The sequence below is a fragment of the Labrus mixtus genome, chromosome 5 (assembly GCF_963584025.1).
Source record: "Labrus mixtus chromosome 5, fLabMix1.1, whole genome shotgun sequence".
NCBI lineage: Eukaryota > Metazoa > Chordata > Actinopteri > Labriformes > Labridae > Labrus > Labrus mixtus.
Window position 1 is genome coordinate 13,391,557 of NC_083616.1, and position 19,746 is coordinate 13,411,302.

At 41.3% G+C, this 19,746-nt stretch overlaps 1 protein-coding gene across 2 annotated transcripts in view; it reads right to left on the reverse strand.

Moving 5' to 3' along the window:
• Positions 1-14,271, reverse strand: part of rhobtb4 (Rho related BTB domain containing 4) — a 44,731-nt gene extending 30,460 nt beyond the window's left edge. The window contains exons 1-2 of one of the 2 annotated variants that reach the window (XM_061037930.1): positions 14,112-14,271; positions 13,206-13,406 (exon numbers count right to left, since the gene is read on the reverse strand). The gene's annotated coding sequence lies outside the window, so the exon portion shown is untranslated. Of the gene's footprint in view, positions 1-13,205; positions 13,407-13,649; positions 14,010-14,111 lie in introns of those variants that run through there. The other variant, XM_061037931.1, reaches the window with a different exon arrangement.
• Positions 14,272-19,746: the final 5,475 nt, after the last annotated feature.

Genomic DNA, 19,746 nt, shown 5'->3' on the forward strand with positions numbered 1-19,746 from the left:
GATGAAGCTCAGAAAGGATGTTTATCAAAAAGGACAGGATTTAGGTTAGCAGCATATATTAGAAAGAAAGGGAATGCAACAATGGCAAAAGACAGGCTTGGTGTATGATTCCTATTTTTTTTTTTTTTAAATATGGATGCTTTCTGCCTGTGTTCAAAATTAATCAGTAGCAGTCAGCTAGTCACACGTTCCCAACGGGAAGTATTTTATTACATATAAATAGAAAAAAAGTGCTAAATGATTCCTTCCACTCACATCCTTCTTTTGAATTTGACACCTCAGCTGACTCTGGAGAATAGAGAACAGATGGAAATGGTACAAGATTGTGGGATTCTGACTCACCCAGGTCATAACAATGTCAAACAACTCTGCTAGACTGGGGCTTTGACAAGTTTAACAACTGTAATCCTCTGAACATGTTCTCTATATGCCACGTCTGATTGGATTTATAACACTTACTCCCCAGATCCACACAGGGTTCATTGTCAGTTTGAAATTGATTTAATCCACCAGATATAGTCCCTACTAACATGTTAATATGTCCTTTAATAAATCCATCAGCAGGGGTCAGGGAGGAGCTTATCACAGACTACATTCACAGGTTCTTAAACTGAATATTTTGTTTGAATATGGTGATAGCAGAAAAAAGACAAAATGAGGTGGGATGTTAGATTTATTTCTAAGTCTGTATAAACAAGAATATCCACCTGTTAAACTAAAACAATTTGATTGGTTTAGCTCAGCAAAAAGAGCATGCATCTCATGTACAGAGGCTTTGGGAAATGTTGATAAAAAATTCTCAAAAATATGCGACTATGAAAGTTGGTGATTTGTTTGTAATTGGATATTTGGATATTTCCCTAAAAGGACAAATATGATACCCGTGAAATATAAATGTAGCACGCTAACATTGAACCCACCGAAACAATTAATGCATATCATTTAAAAGTATATCGTCTACTTTTTTGTATCTCTCACTGTGGCTGAAAATCTGGTGATGCCAATTGGAAGATCTGCATTCTGTATGAATTATGTATTTTAAGGGATATGTGTAGGACATCAAATACAGGCAGTGTTATTTCAATAATTTTAACTGGATCAGGCCTCCCTGTATCCTCTTTGTACAAGCTATGTTTATGTGACAGATTCTTAAACTTGTATCATTAGATACAGCACCCTTTTTCATCCAGTGTTTTTCTTTTGCATGAGAAGCGATTCATCCATTTGCATACAGGCACTGCAATATTGCTTGATTTATACTTCATAAAAAATGTATAAACTGAAATGAAATTGTGCAAAGTTCTGACCAATTCCATGGTAACCCCCGAGCCGGGAACAGGCACAGTAAAGATACTAAAGTTGTCTAGAGAGGGATGCATTTGGCAGAACAGGTCAGTCAGTATTCCAGAAACAGCCTGATCAAACAGAGAATGAAGCCAAGACAAACACCACTGGACTTCAGTCTGGCACAGAGAAGCAGAGCTGCAGCCCTGCAGAGAAACACACTGCACACAGTCAGTACATCAACCCAACACCCTCTGTAGAGTGCTATACACCAGGGGTTATTAACCTTTTTTCACTTGTGAACCCCTGAATTGAGGCATATCTAGGACCCATCACATAACCTCTCATACACAAGTAGTTTGAACTTATTAAAGATACGATGCACCAATATTGGCAGTTATTTTGCATGTATAGAATAGAAATTACAGTATGTGACGTTCATATTTGGTTCTGAGACTATTAAACTTTACAAGTGACATTGGTATCAAACTGCTAAACCAGTATCGGTCTGCCTCGAATTAAAAGGCAGAATGTTCACAGATACAGAAATAGACAGGAGGAAGCAGAAGGGAGGGGAAAACATGATTGTAAAAAAGCAAAAAAAAACAGACAGGCTGAGACATAGACATACAAATAAACCACATTACAGAGAGCTGAGGCATAACAGGAAGGTCCTTTGTTGTGTTTACTTCAAATAGCCAGCATGTTGTTTATCTATTTGTGCTGCTCTGTTTGTTAGAGTTCCTCATATTGTGCTGCACTTGGACAAACAAAAACAAACCTGTTGTGTTTGCTCACAGATGGAGCAAAAAAGGGCAAGGAATTTATCTCAAAAAGCAATGTAATTTAGATTTTATCCACTAAGGTTTGGAGTGGGTTTTATTTCCGTGAGAAGTCAAACTATTTTCTCAACCAGAAGAGGAGCACAGTGATCCTTTAGCCAGCCTGAAAGCACACAAATGGCCAAACATAGAGTTATGAATTTGACTCAGCAGCAGCAGAAGCAGCATGCATTACCTCTTATACTGCTTGAATCCGAGGTCAACATGTATCTCCACTTGCGGGAATGACAAACAGGACCAAACATGCATGCAAACACATGCACACACACTGCTGATACGCTATGCACTGTCGGCATCCTGAAATAGTGAAATGGAAAAATCTATACTGGTGTCCGGTTATTTCCGCACTGCCTGATGATACAACAGGCGTACAATGCTCATCCCACACCGTGACCACATGTCATTCACTGGCCGCGCTGCATTACAGCAACACAGGCTTTAATCATTTAAACGAGGGCAAGGGGCAACAGGGTGGAAGCTCTTGTAGGTGCATTACTGTTGATCTCGGCTAAGAACCAACCACTTGGGAATGGAGCTCATCCAGTCCAGAGGAATGTCCAGATGAAACACAGACACCAAACTGAGCATATACAGTACATCACAAAATGACCCGCCAAACTCTGTAATGCTTGTAACAGTACAGTGTGTTCCTGCTGAGGGATCGATCTCAGCATTGGGGGGGGGGGGGGGGGGGGGGGGGGATAAAAGGCGATTTAACAGTGAACTCTAACAGCCATAATGGAGTATAACATCTTTCAGGAAGTCAATATTTCAGCATAGCTCTACCTCTGTAGAGATATGCATCAGTATTAAGTAGCACAAGATTTCAAATAGGAATGATATTGATGAAATTGATTAAATATTAATGTTGGAGAGAGAGGGATACATTTTTACGAGAGGCACTGAGAGATAAACAAAGAGGGAAATTATTACACGGCCAGACTGTGGGACAATTTAGAAATCGTCTGTCCTCAGATGACCTCAGTTGATTTGCTTAATGGCTTTTTATGAGGTAGATGAAGATGGAAGATGTGGCTTGCAAAATCTTACAAAGTGTGTTGCCCATATATTGCATTGATTGTATTTAGAAAATGAGGGTTTCTTTATATGTTAACCACATGCTTACTCTGAATCCTCCCCATCATTCTCAATCCTTAAAGATAAGAAAAACACACTATACAAGCATGACTTTTCAGTTCCATTTTAAGTCCCTTTGATTAACATTGTTTTAATGAGGAGAGGACATTGTATTTCCAGTAACAGATTCGGTCAGGTATCCATACGGTATTTAGAATGTCCTGGACTGTATCATCTGATCTAGCTGTCCTGTAAACAAATTGATTGAAATACTATTTTATTTCTTAATTGTTTGTTTTATTTTGGTATATTGGTCTGTCTTTCTGCTTCCTTTTTGATAACTTCTTTTGCTTGAATATTTTTATAAACATATGTTGGCCATACCCTGCTATGTTGTATTGTTGGTTTTTATGTGCACTCTCACATCCCTGCATGACATTTATAAGTGTAATCATTGTTGAAATACTGGTTATGTTGAAAGCCCAATAAATGGAGCTTTAAAAAAAAGTCCTTTGATTCATTTATAGTCTCCTGATTGTGCGTTTACTGGAATCAGATCCAAGCTGAAACATGTTAAACAGACCACATGATTTATAGTAAGTCAATTTCAGATTTTAATGAGGCAGCAAACCACAGAGTCTGGAGTCAGACAAACACTGACTGAGATGATGATGACAGAGCTCTCATCTGCAAACTGGCTACCATCAGTTATCAAATCTGATTCATCCCCTCTGGTATGTGTGTGCGTGTGCATACGTGTGTGTGTGTGTGTGTGTGTGTGTGTGTGTGTGTGTGTGTGTGTGTGTGTGTGTGTGTGTGTGTGTGTGTGTGTGTGTGTGTGTGCATACGTGTGTGTGTGTGTGTGAGTGTGTGAGAGAGAGTCAGAGAGACAGAGAGACAGTGTGAGGAAGTGTCAGTCTGGTTGCATCAGCCTCCTGAAACTGCAAAAATCTCAATCAAATGGCATGCAGGCAATTAGAGTAATGTAGACAACAATGCATGTATGTAAAAATAGACCTGAAGGGAAACACCTCAAACTGTGGGTGTGTACAATCACACGAGCTCACACACTAACACAATTACAAGTTAAAATCCTGTGGTTTCTTGAGTGCTTTGGCCACCAATGAAACTGGTCTGACCCTGATTAGCAGGAATGGCACCCTTGGGTGTTTCTCTCACTACAGATTAGTTTAAAGCCTGCAGCTTTAACTGGAGAGGAGACAGGGACACACAGCCAGGCAGGGTACATGCTTATGTGGCGATGTGTTTATATCTATTTAAAGGTGTGCATCAACTTCATAATAGCTTCTCTCTGTGAGTCACTGTGTCTGAATCTAAGTGTTTTGTGTGTTACTGATGTTGGGTGTGATGGAAGATTTTTGGAGGCATCTCTGTGATGCTGTTAGGGCGGGGGACGTGCAAAAGGGAGGGTTGTTAGACAGCAAAGTATGATGGGATTTAAATAACTGTACCATTAAAAAAAACATTAATCAGTGCCTATTAGTGCTATAATTACATGCCGTCATGACGTTAAGCATACAGTAGTACCTCACCCTGTCTCACTCAAGTAAACCCAATCCCTGATGTTGCTGAAGATGCTAATTGTTTTTTTTTTAATCTTTATCGTTAATTAAGCCAGAGCCGCTGATTATTGTGTTTGATGGGGTAGGATTTATTTCAGAAAGCAGGTGGATAGACATACAGGCAAGATATGAAAACAAACAGGAAGATAAAGAAGACAGCCAAGACTTGCAGGCGTTAAAAATGAGAGACGCCTGACTTCTTCACTCTGTGTGTGTGAACAACACAGAAGCCAGACATATGGGGCTGTTTGCTCCCAAACAGACATGGGGAGAAATAAGTCTGTAGGTCCGCCTTTTAAGTCCTGTAACGGCTATAAGAAAAGCCACACCCATTAAACCATAGTCAAACCACACAAAAAGAGTCACACAGATCTATCTTTATAAAACCCTCAGAGAACTAACGCATGAAATGCAATCTGTGATTGCGGCACACGCACACTCAAATACCTTGTTGGCATACCCTCAGTCATATGACTTTGGAGCCAATTCACCCAAGGGGATCGGCTTTCTGCCACAAATGAGAGGTGCTGATGCTAAAGAAAGAGACACCCGGCATCAAATTGCATACACGGTTGTACACATACGAAAATATGCGTGCATAATCACACGTAGATACACAGGAAGATATATTTGTTGCAGTGATACATCCATACCACCATGACACTCGGAAGCACACACAAAAACAGGAACATAAATAGAGAGGAGCTTCAGCCAAGCAACCAAGCTGTGCCTCTTGGTGTCTGCGGCATAATATGCTGTCTCTTTCTGAACACACATGAAGACATACAAACATGCAGGCACACACAAATATGGTCTCCAAATGAAAGATTTGTTGAAATTAAGCAGAGCTATATACAGAAATATTCAGATGTCTGTGTGGTATAAGGAATGAATACAACAGAAATGTTTATGTTCCATAATTGGAAGTGTGTGTACATTTGGGTGTATACAACCTGAGACCCCTTGAAGGTCCTATATTTTTTTTATTATCTGCACACCAGACTTTATTGATAAGAACTGCCTTGCTCCAGTTCAGCTGGAATGCTGAACCCGACTCCGACCCTGACCCTGTCCTATTTTGTTTCTGTAGTGATCTATCATTCTGAAGTCGTACAATGTAGAATATGTGACTAGGCAGAAAGTCTTACAGGTGATGTTGTCAAAGAGACAGAAAGTGACACTTAACCTGAGGGAGATAAGTGGCGCATAGTGCCAGAAACAACCACTAAAGTTCAGTTTTGAGATGGAATTAAGAAACTATTTGGATAGACTGGTACAAAATGTTGTAGTTCTGTTAATTATTAATAATCTGAAAGTGTTGACTACAAAAAAAATTAAAGAATTCATAAAACCTTTGACCAAGGACTCTTACACCACACACTGTCGACAGTGAGATTGTGTAGCAAACTTCCCTATCAGTGAAGCCACCCTGTATCTCTGGACCCAGAGGCCTGTCAGACCCTGGCCTAAGACCTGCTCGCAGCTGTCTGAGCAGCCACGATCGGACAAAAGCACCCTCCCTGAAATGAACTGACTCTTTTATCTCCTCTCGTCCTCCTGCCCTGCTTTGGCCTGTGCTGTCCTCGCTGGCGACACAACACCTTCTTATCCAAGTCTGTCAACACATACACACTGGTACACACACCGCTCATTCCTTCACACATACATAGGCTGTCTGGAGTTGGAAAGGTGTGTTTTACCACATACAGGAAATCATGTGGTATAGACATGTATAACATGTGGTATTTAAAAACAAATGCTTCAGCCGCAAATGTTTGGATTCAAATTAGTATCTTTTTTAGCACAAATAATGAATAATAAATAATGATATTTGTTCACTTACTTTAATGCAAACCAGCTGAAGAGGCCTATCAAGCTACACAAACTCACTCTCAAAAACACATACAGTAAAACAGAGAGTGTGTGTGCTTGCGACACAGCGCAGTGGATAACCACGAGAGGAAGTTCGAACAGATGTTTAAGAGTTTCACATGTGGTTTTAGTTTTGGGTTTGGCTCAGGGAAGTTAAAACTTTTTCTTCACCCCTGAGCACATTTTCTGGTTAACAAAGTTTCCATAGAAATGCACAGCATATGGTCAGAAGTGCAAAAAATGTGGCAGAGAGAACCACTTTGCAGCCACATGTAGAGCACACACAGAAAGAAAGAAGAAATCTATACACAATGTAGCAGAATGTGAGAGTGACGAATATGAGGACATTCTTTGTGTTACTATAGCAGGGACTGACAGTGTAAATGCTGTGGATACTAGCAAAGTAGATGATACTCAGCTCTTTGCTGGCACGCTTCTTGACAATAGCATGATAAAATTCCAGATTGACTGTGGTGCAAGTTGCAATGTGATCCCAATCGACCTGCTTAATCCTGACACAAAACTGGAACCATCAAAGACTGTTTTATTAATGTACAACAAAAGTAAACTGAATCCACTCGGGAAATGCAAAGTAAAGATAAGCAACCCGAGAAACCAGAAGCTGTATCAGCTAGAATTAGGCCACTACTTGGCAAAAAAAGCCAGCGAGGCCATGAAACTGATAAAGGTGCAGTTAGACAGCATTGTCACTTCGGAGAAACCCAACACTGGACAGTGGTCATTGTAACAAATTAAAGCAGAGTATGCTGAGGTGTTCACTGGAGACGGCTGTCTTGAGGGAGAATACAAAATAGAGACTGACAGCACTGTAAAGCCTGTGCAGCTGCCAAAGAGACGCGTCCCTGTCGCCATGATGAAGCCACTGAAAGAGAAACTGCAGGATTTGCAATGCAGGGACATCATTACTCCTGTTGAGTGCAGCACAGACTGGATCAGTGGAATGGTGGTGGTACAAAAGCAGAATGGGAAACCTGGAGTATGCATCGATCCAAGACCACTAAACGAGGCGTTAAGACGCAGTCACTTTCCATTACAAACCATCGAGGATATTCTTCCAGATCTGTCGAAAGCTAAAGTTTTTACAGTTTGTGATGTCAAGAGTGGTTTCTGGCATGTCAAGTTTGAGGAGCAGTCCAGTTACCTGACCACGTTTGCAACACCTTTTGGACGTTATAGATGGCTGAGGATGCCGATGGGAATAAGTACAGCTCCTGAAATCTTTCAGAGAACGCTCACACAAGCCCTGGAAGACCTCCCTGGTCTGTACATCATTGCTGATGACGTGTTGATCACAGGTCAAGGTGAGACACAGGAAGCGGCAGAGGCTGACCATGATAAAAAACTGAGACTGTTTCTGGACAGGTGCAAACAAAAGAACATCAAACTAAATGCGGACAAGTTTAAACTGAGACAAAAGGAGGCTGCATACATGGGACATCTCCTGACAGCGGATGGACTAAAGATAGATCCAGAAAAGGTGCGTGCCATCAAACAGATGCCAAAACCATGGTAAACTACCTTGCCAAGTTCTGCCCACACCTCTCTGACCAGTGTGAGGTGCTGAGACAGCTGACACACAAAGACTGTGAGTGGAACTGGACAGAACAACACAAGGAAGCTTTTCTCAAACTGAAAGAGACCATTGCAAATGCTCCTGTGCTGAAGTACTACAGCCCAGAGGAAGAACTGACGGTACAGTGCGATGCCTCAGACACAGGTTTGGGTGCAGCACTCATGCAGAAGGGCAAGCCTGTCACATTCGCAAGCAGAGCACTCACACCAACAGAGCGAGGTTATGCTCAAATAGAGAAAGAATTTCTAGCAATGGTTTTCAGCATGGAAAAGTTCCACCGGTACACCTATGGTCGCAAAGTAACTGTACAAAGTGATCATAAACCATTAGAGACCATTGTGACAAAACCACTTCTCAGCGCACCCAAAAGACTTCAGAGAATGATGCTGCGCATTCAGAAGTATGATTTAGATGTGGTATATGTACCAGGAAAAGAAATGCTGCTAGCAGACACCCTGAGTAGAGCTTACCTTGCTGAATGTTCATCCTATGGTTCAGTAGAAGCTGAAATAGAGACTGTGAACATGGTACAACATTTACCTATTTCGGAAGACAGGCTCAGTGCAATACGCACTGCAACGAAACAGGATAAGACACTCCAGACCCTCATCACAATGATGCTGAAAGGATGGCCAAATGACAAAAAACAAATGCCGTGTGAAATCAGGCCATACTTTTCATTTCAGGGGGAGCTGAGCTATCAAGGGGGTATAGTGTTTAGAGGTGAACGTGCTGTTATACCTGACACACTGAGAAGAGACATCATCCACCGTCTACACTCCTCTCATCTTGTTGTTGAAGGATGCCTACGTCGGGCCAGAGAGTGTATCTACTGGCAGGGCATGAACGATCACATCAAAACCCAGGTGACCAGGCCAAGTGTGATATCTGCAGGTCAGTGGATGTCAAACACCAAACAGAGACTCTACTCCCGCATGACATCCCGAGCAGACCCATGGGCAAAGGTGGGCACAGATCTGTTTTCATTTGACAATAAGGACTACCTTATCACAGTGGATTATTATTCAAACTTTTGGGAAATAGACTATCAGTCTGATACAAAGTCTACAACAGTGATAAAGAAACTAAAAGCCCATTTTGCCCGTCAAGGTATCCCAGATATTGTCATTTCAGATAACGGACCACAATTCTCTTCACTTGAGTTCCAGAGATTCAGCAAGCTGTGGGAATTTCAACATAAGTTCACCTGGCTACCCTCAGAGCAACGGCAAGGCTGAGTCAGCTGTGAAGACTGCTAAGAAACTAATGCTCAAAGCCAAAGCTGCTGGTCAGGACCCCTATCTTGACCATCGCAACACACCATCGCAGGGCCTGGACACCAGTCCAGCACAGAGATTACTCAATCGCCACACCAGAACACTTCTTCCCACAAAACCAAGTCTTCTTAAGCCAAAAATCACATGGGCACATCAGGACCTGAAAAACAAACAACGTCGCCAATTTGCCTACTATAACAGGTCAGCCAGAGATCTAGAAACGCTTGAGACAGGGGACTTAGTGAGAATACAGCCACTTAACCCCCACACTGTCTGGAGAGCAGGCAGGATACAAAGACAGATTGATGCGAGATCCTATGAGGTCCAGTTGGACTCAGGTGGTGTTGTAAGGAGAAATAGGAGACACCTGAGATGCGCTCAAGGGACAAACCTGGATGATCTCATTGACAAGGATACTGTTGACCCCTGTCACTCAGAGACCAATCCTCCCCACACCGTCTCTGAAGGATCCGCAGACAATGAACCTGGCAACACACCAGTCACTACTAGATCTGGTCGCACAGTTGTGAAACCACAACGCTACAAAGACTTTATTACATAGCCAAAGGGAAACAAAAAAAAAAAAGGGGGAAGTGAGAGAAATAAATGCACTTAAGTTGATGTAATGTTATGCTAAGTTTCTGCATTTCTTGCAATGTTATGAGATTAATGCACTAAAGTTTTAGAAATGTTGATAGGTTTGGATAAGGAAAAGCTTAAACAAATTTGTGTTAGGTTCAGAAAATAAATGATAATCCGTACGATGCCTTAGTTTAGAAAACTGTTAAAACATACTTTAGATTCATGTATGTTAACTTGAAAGAGGTAACTTTACGTTACTTCAGTACATATATTATTGCTGCCAAAGAAATTTAAACAGTTAAAAGTTGAACTGTTGAGTTGTATATGTATGACACACAGTATGTGAAAAATCCAAATGTTCAAAAGAGAAAGGATGTAACAATAGGAACTATTGTTCTGATGTAAGAAGCAACACGGACGTTTTAGGGTGTAACACAGAGGGAGAGCTGCATGTCACAGTCCGGTTGAATGTACCTGTGTGAAGAGTTTCATTAAACTTGAATACCCGGTTGGGTAGAAACAGATATTCTGTGTCTTGTGAGTACATTAAGAGCAGAATATAACACTTTAAATTTTCCTGTTCAAACTTTAAAGAGGAAGCAGGGGAAAAAATGCAAAGTGAAAGATGGTTCAAGCAATGTGTTTTTCCCTTCTGATTTAACATGTTTACAGTCAAATGCAATCTAGCGCCTGACATCTGCTCCCTCTCTACAGCTCTCCCTTTCCCTCGGCCTGCTCTATCCTAATTTACTCGCAGCCAGCGACCCCTCTGTGTCCCTCTTTCCGCACTCCTTTTTCCTCCATTTCCTTCCACTCTCCATAGCTTAATTTCTTTTTTTCATTTTCAAACGTGATACTCCTCTGTTTTTCTCTTCTCCCTCTCTCTTCTCTTCTCTTAAACTTTCCCCTGACAGTCTCGCTCTGCACACACTCTCTTTGCTCACTGACACCCTGTTTAAAAAAAACAAGCAAAGAGGCAGCCAATAAGAAAGAAACAAACTGTACAGTTGCCATCACCAGCACAATCACCCACTTCTTTCTGTGTCTCTCTCTCTCTCTCTCTCTCTCTCTCTCTCTCTCTCTCTCTCTCTCTCTCTCACTCACTCCCCCCAACTATGCTTTCTCTCCATCCAAAACCTACTTAAGAGGACAAACATCATGTGGTGCTGGTAAGAGAAGACAACACTGTTGTACGCTAACTGTGAGTCTCTGTTAGTTGTTGTTTTTTTACTCTGTGTGAATGCCTGTGTTAGCGTGCATGTATGTGTATGTGTGTGCAAGCATTTTCTACGAGGAATGCTTTAGCACTTGAATAATTAGAACTCTTCATCCTTGCATGCACATATTAACAATACGTCTAGATCCAGTTCAAAGGGGGTGTGGTCTCCATGCAAACTCTATTATGTGTTAGTTTCTGTCTGTCAGCATGTGTGTGCATGTGACCTAATGTGAGTGTGTGCAATGTTGCTTGACCCAAACAAAGACCCAGCTTCTTATATGACTCCCAGCTGTGTGGACTTGGCCCACTAGTCAGCCTTCCAGCAGCCAGGAATGTTTGGTGTGCAATCCTACTGGAAAGCCCCAGTTACCCACACAGACACTTGCACACACACACACACACACACACACACACACACACACACACGCACACACACAAACAAACACACACACACACACACACTCAGTCTTCTCTCAATTCAACCTACTCAGACAGAGCGACGAGCCTCACCCCAAAGAAAGAACGGTTCAAATTCCACAGTTGTGAAAAAAACACAGAGGAGTGGGATCGAGCGGAGGAACTGATGTCAGCTCCATCAGACCCTCCCCCAACACCCACCATCTGTTCTCTGGCTAACAGCAAAAGGGGAAAAATGAAGACACTGGATCAAAAAAATTGAAAATAAAATGAAAACTGGGTGTCATTGTTGTGTAACTGATATCAGGGTGGCATTTTTATGTTTCCTTGGATGTTTCAGCCTTTGTGTGCTTCAGTGTACAGTGACTCAACTCTTCAGCTATGTTCTCAAGATGGACTCTCTCATCCCAGCTGCAGGTGGTGGAGATATCTGAGTCTATGTTTAACTAGGCCAAGTACACTAGACTTTTGAAAAGCACATACCGACTCACTGGTTGATTATTGTATCACCGAAGAGAACCTGATTCAAGTAGTTTAAAGCAGACCTGGGCAATGACAAGACATTTGCAGCTTTTTTTTTTTTTTTTTTAAAACCCAGAGTTGAATATTTGAAGAAAAGCTTGATGTTAAGTTTGTTGTAATGTTAGTAATTTGACATTGTTCTTTCATTTTTAAATATCCAGTATCATATTAAGTGCATACCGTAGCCTATAGCCTATGTATTCTACTAGAAAATATGCAGTCGGGGACAGGTTTTTAAGTAGACATTTTCATCCTTTTTATATTTTGTACGGGCTAAAAGTCAAGTAATATTGTATAATAGCTCTTAAAGTCTACTCTTTTTTTTTTTGCAATATTTTAAACTTAATAACTCTCCCTATTAAATTACTAACAAGAACCGCAGAAAATAAATAGAAATCATTTTTACTTCCAAAATAAAGGGAAACTATGCTCCTTTAAGGCAGACGCTACCAGAATTTAACAATAGGCAATTCCCAGACTTTCTGAGTTGGTGTAAAGTGACACGCCCTTGTTGAGTTTAATAAACATCACTGTTTCTACACAGGTCGTAATATTTGCTGTAGACAATTAACTTAGGATGACATGAACGCCGTTCTATATTTCTTTGAGGGTTTGCAGACATCGATGCAGACAAGTGGCAGCTGAAGAAGAGTTGGGGAAGAAGATGCCTTAAGAAGTCTCAGTTTACATCCGCGAAAAAGCGTCACTTTGGTTACTGTAAACAGAATTTGGAAACCAGATGGCTCAAGTTGGACGTCAGTCTCGTCCGCAAGTCCAAAACTGAGCACAACAGAAACTTAGTGAACCGTTATGCAACCCCTCGCCTGTCTATCCACATGTGGTCTGCTTTGTATAGCGCGTGCTGTTGCGAGTAGTATACTGTTTACATCATTAGAAAAACAGAGTAGGCTATGTGTAAAAAAAAAATCCTCCTACCTTTAAAGACTTTCACCTCTGGAATCAGTTCAGGTCTCTTTCGGCTCGACGTCCACTTTCAGTTCACACCTCTCTCGCTCTCGCTCTCTCTTTCTCTCTCTCTCTCTCCCCTCTCTCTCTCCCCTCTCTCTCTCTCCGCTTCTTTTCTCTCTTCAGTTTATTCTGGGCAGCAGCGCTCGTCTACTGCTTCTCCCCATTAAACTGCAAGGCACAAACACACATGCGATCACTTCAGAGCATTCCTCTGGTCTGGATGACAACATTTAATCATAACTTATATATTTTAAAAAAAAACACTTGCTCCGTTTCAGTCCGGACTTGAACGCGATCAAATTATCGGCTTGCTTTCTAAGCGCATGTGTTTGGTGAATATCTGCCAGAAGTGACAGAAGAAAAACACTCCCGACTGTTGTAGCTGAGAGACGCCAGAAGGAATGTAATTACATGAAGACTGCTGCATTTTGCAAAACCTGCAGACATGCTCTTGTTTGCAGCTATTGTGCTCTGCAGATCCGTCTGGGCTGTGGTCCTGATGCGAGTTTTTTCCACGTCCCTTTGTTGTTTCTGTCACACCTACAAGGAGGGAGCACATTGAGGAGGGGGACCTTTGCCTCCACTTTCTTTTGTCTGTCTGTTTGTTTTTCTTACACACCAATGCGTCTCGAAATTGCTGGATTAGACTTTTTTCTTTCTTAAATAATGACTGACACGGAAGCATGAGGGATTATTCCCCGAATTTTGATCAGCTCGTCCCCATCACATCTGTCTTCTGATGCCATCTTATATCATCTCTAATAATTTTCATTTGATCTGATAAGTCTATAGTCACATGAGAAATACTATTGGCACATTTCAAAGTAAAAGTCTGTTTGCCTTTTGTTTCTATTCAGCCCCCCTCTGTCTCACCAAATTGTCGCCAGAAGTTAAGTCCTCGCTGGGGAGTGGGCTGCCTCCGCTGTCTGTCTCTCTCTCTCTCTTTCTCTCCTCTCCTCCCCTCTCCCTGTCTCGTTGTCTCTCCCAAGCGGTGGCGGAGCCCAGATATGCCTCACTGTAGACCAGCCTTCACCCACAGCACGCTAGCGTCTGTCCGCGAGCGCAGTGACGACATAGGCAGCAGTACCACACCCATCCATTCATAAAGTGGAGACTGTGCCAGCCTCCAGGCCGGACAGTGTGCACTGACATATCCATCGTATGACTTTAGGGATACAGAGCGTAATACTCAGACACTCAAATGCATTGTATTTGTGCTTGGCATATTGTGAAAATATAGTTCAGCGAAATTATTTTGTTGTTTACGACAATTTTTCTGACAACACGAATAAAAAATACTTAATTTTTTCATAGGCTATTTTTCCAAGCAAGTGGGAACCTGTTAAAACAGGAAAAAAAGGAGCCTTTTACAGGAAGTGTTTCACACACAAGGTTATTTTTTTTACACAAAAAGAGGGGGGCTGCTATGTACAACAGATTACTGATTCAATATCCTAAAGACTGGTCTACATTTTTAAACATGTACCTTGCAAAGCACTAAGATACCCAATGGCACGAGAATTATTATTATTATGTCTGTTCTTTTTTTATGTAGCCTATTTATTAAGATATGTATATTTTATATGTATTTTTCTAGAAATTAACTTACGCTGATTTAATTTGATGATGGAACTTGGAAGTTGATAGTCCTTGCTCAAGAGCACCTCAGGAGGGATGTTCATTCGGCTACCTCCTCAACAGCTTCAAAGTTGCTCCTCCTTGAATAGTGGATCAAACTGCTGAGTCATCATGTCCACCTGCTGAACCTGCCTGTTTCTGCAACTTTGCATGACGTTACACCACCCACATAAGCATTTAAATCAAAGTATTTAATAACCTTTGTTTTTATAAAGACAATGGTGTTTTTCCCTGCCCAATTCATTTTGAAACTATTTAGGTGGATATTTAAATCTGGAAAAACACTATTGTGTAGTACAGTGCGACAACACCCAGGGCGGATGCTGCATCCAGCCATTGTTTACAAAGTTTTTTATCATGTAAATCCTGTGCTATGTGTGTGCCCAGTCTGTGTTATTAAGTCTTGTAAATGTTAATACATACTGTATATATTTTTGATTTTTTTGCAAATCAAAAGGAAAATAATAATTTTGAGCGTATTCCAATTAACTGATCAGATTCTTCAGACACTGATACCAAGGAAATGCCAAGTAGATCGACAGAATCTATTCTGAAACAATTGACTTTACGGCATCAACACAAACATAGCTTGAGCATATTGAGCTGTCCTATATTCTTCTCCAATCCAGGGGATTTTGCTTGCATCAAGACATCCAGTTATTTCCCAATGACCATAATGCAAACATGCAACTGTCTTTATTCTAAATCCATCATAACTGCAATTGAGGTGGCTACGACTGAACTTGGTATCATGAAAATGATATCAAGAGAGCAACTAATTCTGTTGTTTGGGCCCCTTTTTTCATGAGGGAAATATTCACTACTTGTCAACAGGCCTCACCTTATGTGAGGCCTTGAGACTGTTGGTGTTTTCAGGGTTTGTGCTGAAGTCTGTTGTGGATATCTAGTCAAATCATAAAAGCATTAAAGGCTTTATATGCGATTTTTCACACTTAATTGTAATAGAAATCAAGTATATCCTCTGAAAATAACTCTGTGAGTAATGACTGTCTACAATGGGTGTAACACCCGAGTCCCGCTGTCTGTGATGTTTTCAGAGTTTTCAGAGTCCTATCTTCAGTTTGTTTACATCGCCAGGACGGCGGCTGACTCCTCCCCTCGCGAATAAAAGTTGTTTAATTGAGGGACTAGAGAAAAGAAAAATAACATACTGTACTCACTGCTTAACTGCGCTAGCATTAGCATGCTAACACAACAATGCACCGCAAGTTGTTTTGGTTTCATGCTGGTGCTCCATCCAGCAGATGGTGCTCATCTGCTGGATCAAAAAAAAATATATATATAAAGCCTTTAAACACACTTAGAAACAAGCCATGATAAACGTCCTTATTATTATTCTTAATTATTAAGCCTACTAATTGGTTGATGCTGTCAGAAAAGCACTAAGCATTTCTAAGAAAAAAATCCCATTCTGTGTTTGCACTTTGAACTTGGCAGAAGCGTAAATGTCAGAAAACAGAGGGGATGTGAGAGGCCTCTTCTCTCTCACAGCGTCTTTCAGACTCCTGCTCAGCCAAGCATCTGAAGAAGCCATTGTCCTGTGGAGGGAACAGAGAGACCTGCCTGGACTTGCTCCTACCTCAGCATGCATGCAAGTCCTAGGCAACCAAGCTCGGACTGTGGCCGGCAGACTAAGGATTCATCACACTGATACAAACACACTGTATTGTGGGGATGTTTTATGGATAAACTGCTCTTGTAAACATTAAATAAAAACATACTTTATTTCCATTCCACATATGATGCTATCTAAGTTCTGCTGATATAGATAAAAGGTCACACAGCTTCTCTTTTAGGCTCATTATCCCCTTTCATCTTCCTGTTGCAGACAGGTGTACTAAACCTTTATCTCAAAGTGTCTTATGCAGCACTTTTACATTTCCAGAAGCTTCTGTTATAGCACTATTGATGCAGCCACATGGGCACAAAAGGGGCATAATGGGGGGCTTCCACATGTTCACCTCTCTCTGTCTGTCTCTCTCTCTCTCTCCTGAGGGGGCAAACTGCTGATCCCAACGGTGTGAAAGGCCTGCGTTGGCTAAATTTCAACAAACAAACAGCACACAGCGCTTACCACACACATATAAACAAACAATACAAAACTCACACACTGATGCACGGCTACACAAAACAGTGATCTTTGTCCCTCTCAGATCGATTTCACTCAGCAACTCTGTAAGTCCGCTGTGGCATGTCAGGAGCCACAATGGCCTTTGACACCAGCCACCGAATGACCACAATGTCATCTCACTTTGTGTACCGGGCAGCCACAATGGGCCTGTCTTTGCCTCCGAGTGTCTGTTATTCTTCTGCCTGATCTCTCTGACAAAGCAGTGTTACAGAAGTACCAATTGAGCTTGAACGATCGCTCACAAAGGAGGCACTGACTTGGTATTTCCAGCCCTCCTGCCAAATGGAACACGTACAGGGCAGGGTGCTGTGAAGGTGAACTAGCATCATATGCAGGAGTGTTCAATTCAGCACACTTATTGATTCGTGAACAATCATGTAATGAGATTTTACAACTGATATGATTCACAGCATCAGACTGCTCTGGTTTGTTAAGATATTGTATTTATGATATTGAATACCACAAATATGAACAAACTAAAGAAGTGAAAATAATCATGTATTCATTCTAATTTATTTACAGTACAGTGCAGTGTACTGCCTCTTCCTGCACTGTATAATATCTTTTTTTTATTTGTGTCAATATATTTTGTAATTGAGCAAAATAGAAAACTTTTTTTTTAAATTATAAAGTGATGTATTCTGCTTTTACATGGAAAGATTTAGAAGGAAGGCAGTTTTAAGACACAAACACATACACACACACACACACACACACACACACACACACACACACACACACACACACACACACACAGCTGTTTTGGACGCCTCTCGGTTTGCCATGTAAACGGCAAACCAACAGGTGTTGCAACAAATGAAGTGAGCAAACTTGTCCAGATAAAACTGATTCTATCCGACCTAAAAAGCCTTGGCATTTTTCTAATAGGCTCTACGACCAGAAACGTGCTAAAACTAGGATTAATATTGGATTCGCTTTTGAAATATGGATAGAACCCAGAAAAGTTTCAAGACTGATGCAGAGCTGGCTAAACACTGAAGCTTCCGTGTCCGCCACATGGCAATCCCTATGTGCATTGATTCTAGGGAGGAGGGGGCAGGGGGAGACAGCTCTCTCCAGTGTTTTGAATTTGGACAGCAGCACCAGTTTTAAACGCTACGTGTTAGAGTTACATATTGCTCCTGAATGTGACATGTTGTGCACTTAAATGAAATGTAAGTTTGACAAGAAAAGAAAGCAGAAAACTGACGCATTTAGTGTAGTTTCCCTATAACCTCCCCGATTATAAGCAGGGTATGACTGAAATTAACAAGTAAAGGCTGTGAGTCAGAGAAAGAGAAAAGACAATCATCTCTAGCACCAGGATTCTACTTAGCCACAAATTGTTGGTCACTGGAGTCCCATAGTACATATTACTCAAAGACAAGTCCTCATTATGACTCTCCAGGAATTGTAAATTTGGAAGAAGAAAAAAACATCCCCGTAAACTCTGTAATACCTCCTTACCTTCTGTATCTCCAGATGGTACTTGGTTGGAGTCATTTTACGCCACATTTACTGGAATGGAATATGTTTTCTTTATCAAGTAATTATGTCATTTTTATTATAAGTTTGCCATGCTTTTTGTCTTATTTTGGTTCAACAGACCTGGCTGTTGTACCTGAATTGACATCAAATTCGACTTGACCTCTCATGACCCCATCAGGTGTGTGTAGATTACTTCTCCTATAACTTGAATGACATACTGTATGCATGCCTAGAGAGCTCAAGAAATCCAGGATTTGTGTATTTCTTTTGTGTTGACTGATGGGGTCTTCATACAGTGCTGGATCAATGGACACCTGGTTTAGGTCTTCTGCCTGTGTCGCTCTCTAGTGTCACTTGGGTGCTATGAATAGTTACAGACGTATGTTCGAGCTTTCAGCTGGGTATTGGCATGTGTGGCTCATGTCAGAAGAGCCAAGGCGTAATACTGAACCGCGTCACTACGTCGACAGCACACACTCACGTTGCCATGGAAACAGGGACGAGCACAGCTACCTCTGCCCTGACATCCGTTGGTTGTTGTTTTTCCCCAGACAAACTCTTGAGCCCATCTCATTAACTCAATATTCATCTGTTTCTCTTCCTCCACCTCTCTACTCCTCTTTCATTTTCTTTCCACCTTTTTCTCTCCTACATTCATGCTGTCTAATTTCTTTCATGTTTCTCTCTTCTTCTTGTCTATTTGATTTATGACACTCATCAGCGAGCAGGTGGTTTGAAGGACTATCCGTAGGGCTTCATACTATTGAGCTATTAAAGTCTTTGTCACTAATGCATTCATTACTCTGATAAAACATAGAGGTAAAGTGCATTTACCCAAAGTCTAGGCCTTTAAAAACTCACTTGTATACAATGTAAATGTTATGTTAACAAGAGTCAGAGACATTTTCTGTACAGGTGAATCATTAGCCAAAGAAAGTGCTACTTGAAGAAAATGTTATTTCTCTCTTCTTCTGGTTTCTCTTATATCTAAACGTCTCCTCCCCCCTAATCTCTATCTGTCCACACAGGCATGCAGTGTGACTGGCCTTAATGGACAGGTGTATGGGTCACTGGGTTTCTGCGTTGGAGGTCTAACAGTTTTCTCAAAAGAAACGAGCAGATTGCAGTGTTTGTACATCTGCTCCATTTACCACTTTGTGTTTAATCACATATCATTTACTGAATCCTGGCAGGCAGGCAGGAGGCCAGATGAGTGGTGGAGACAGGTAC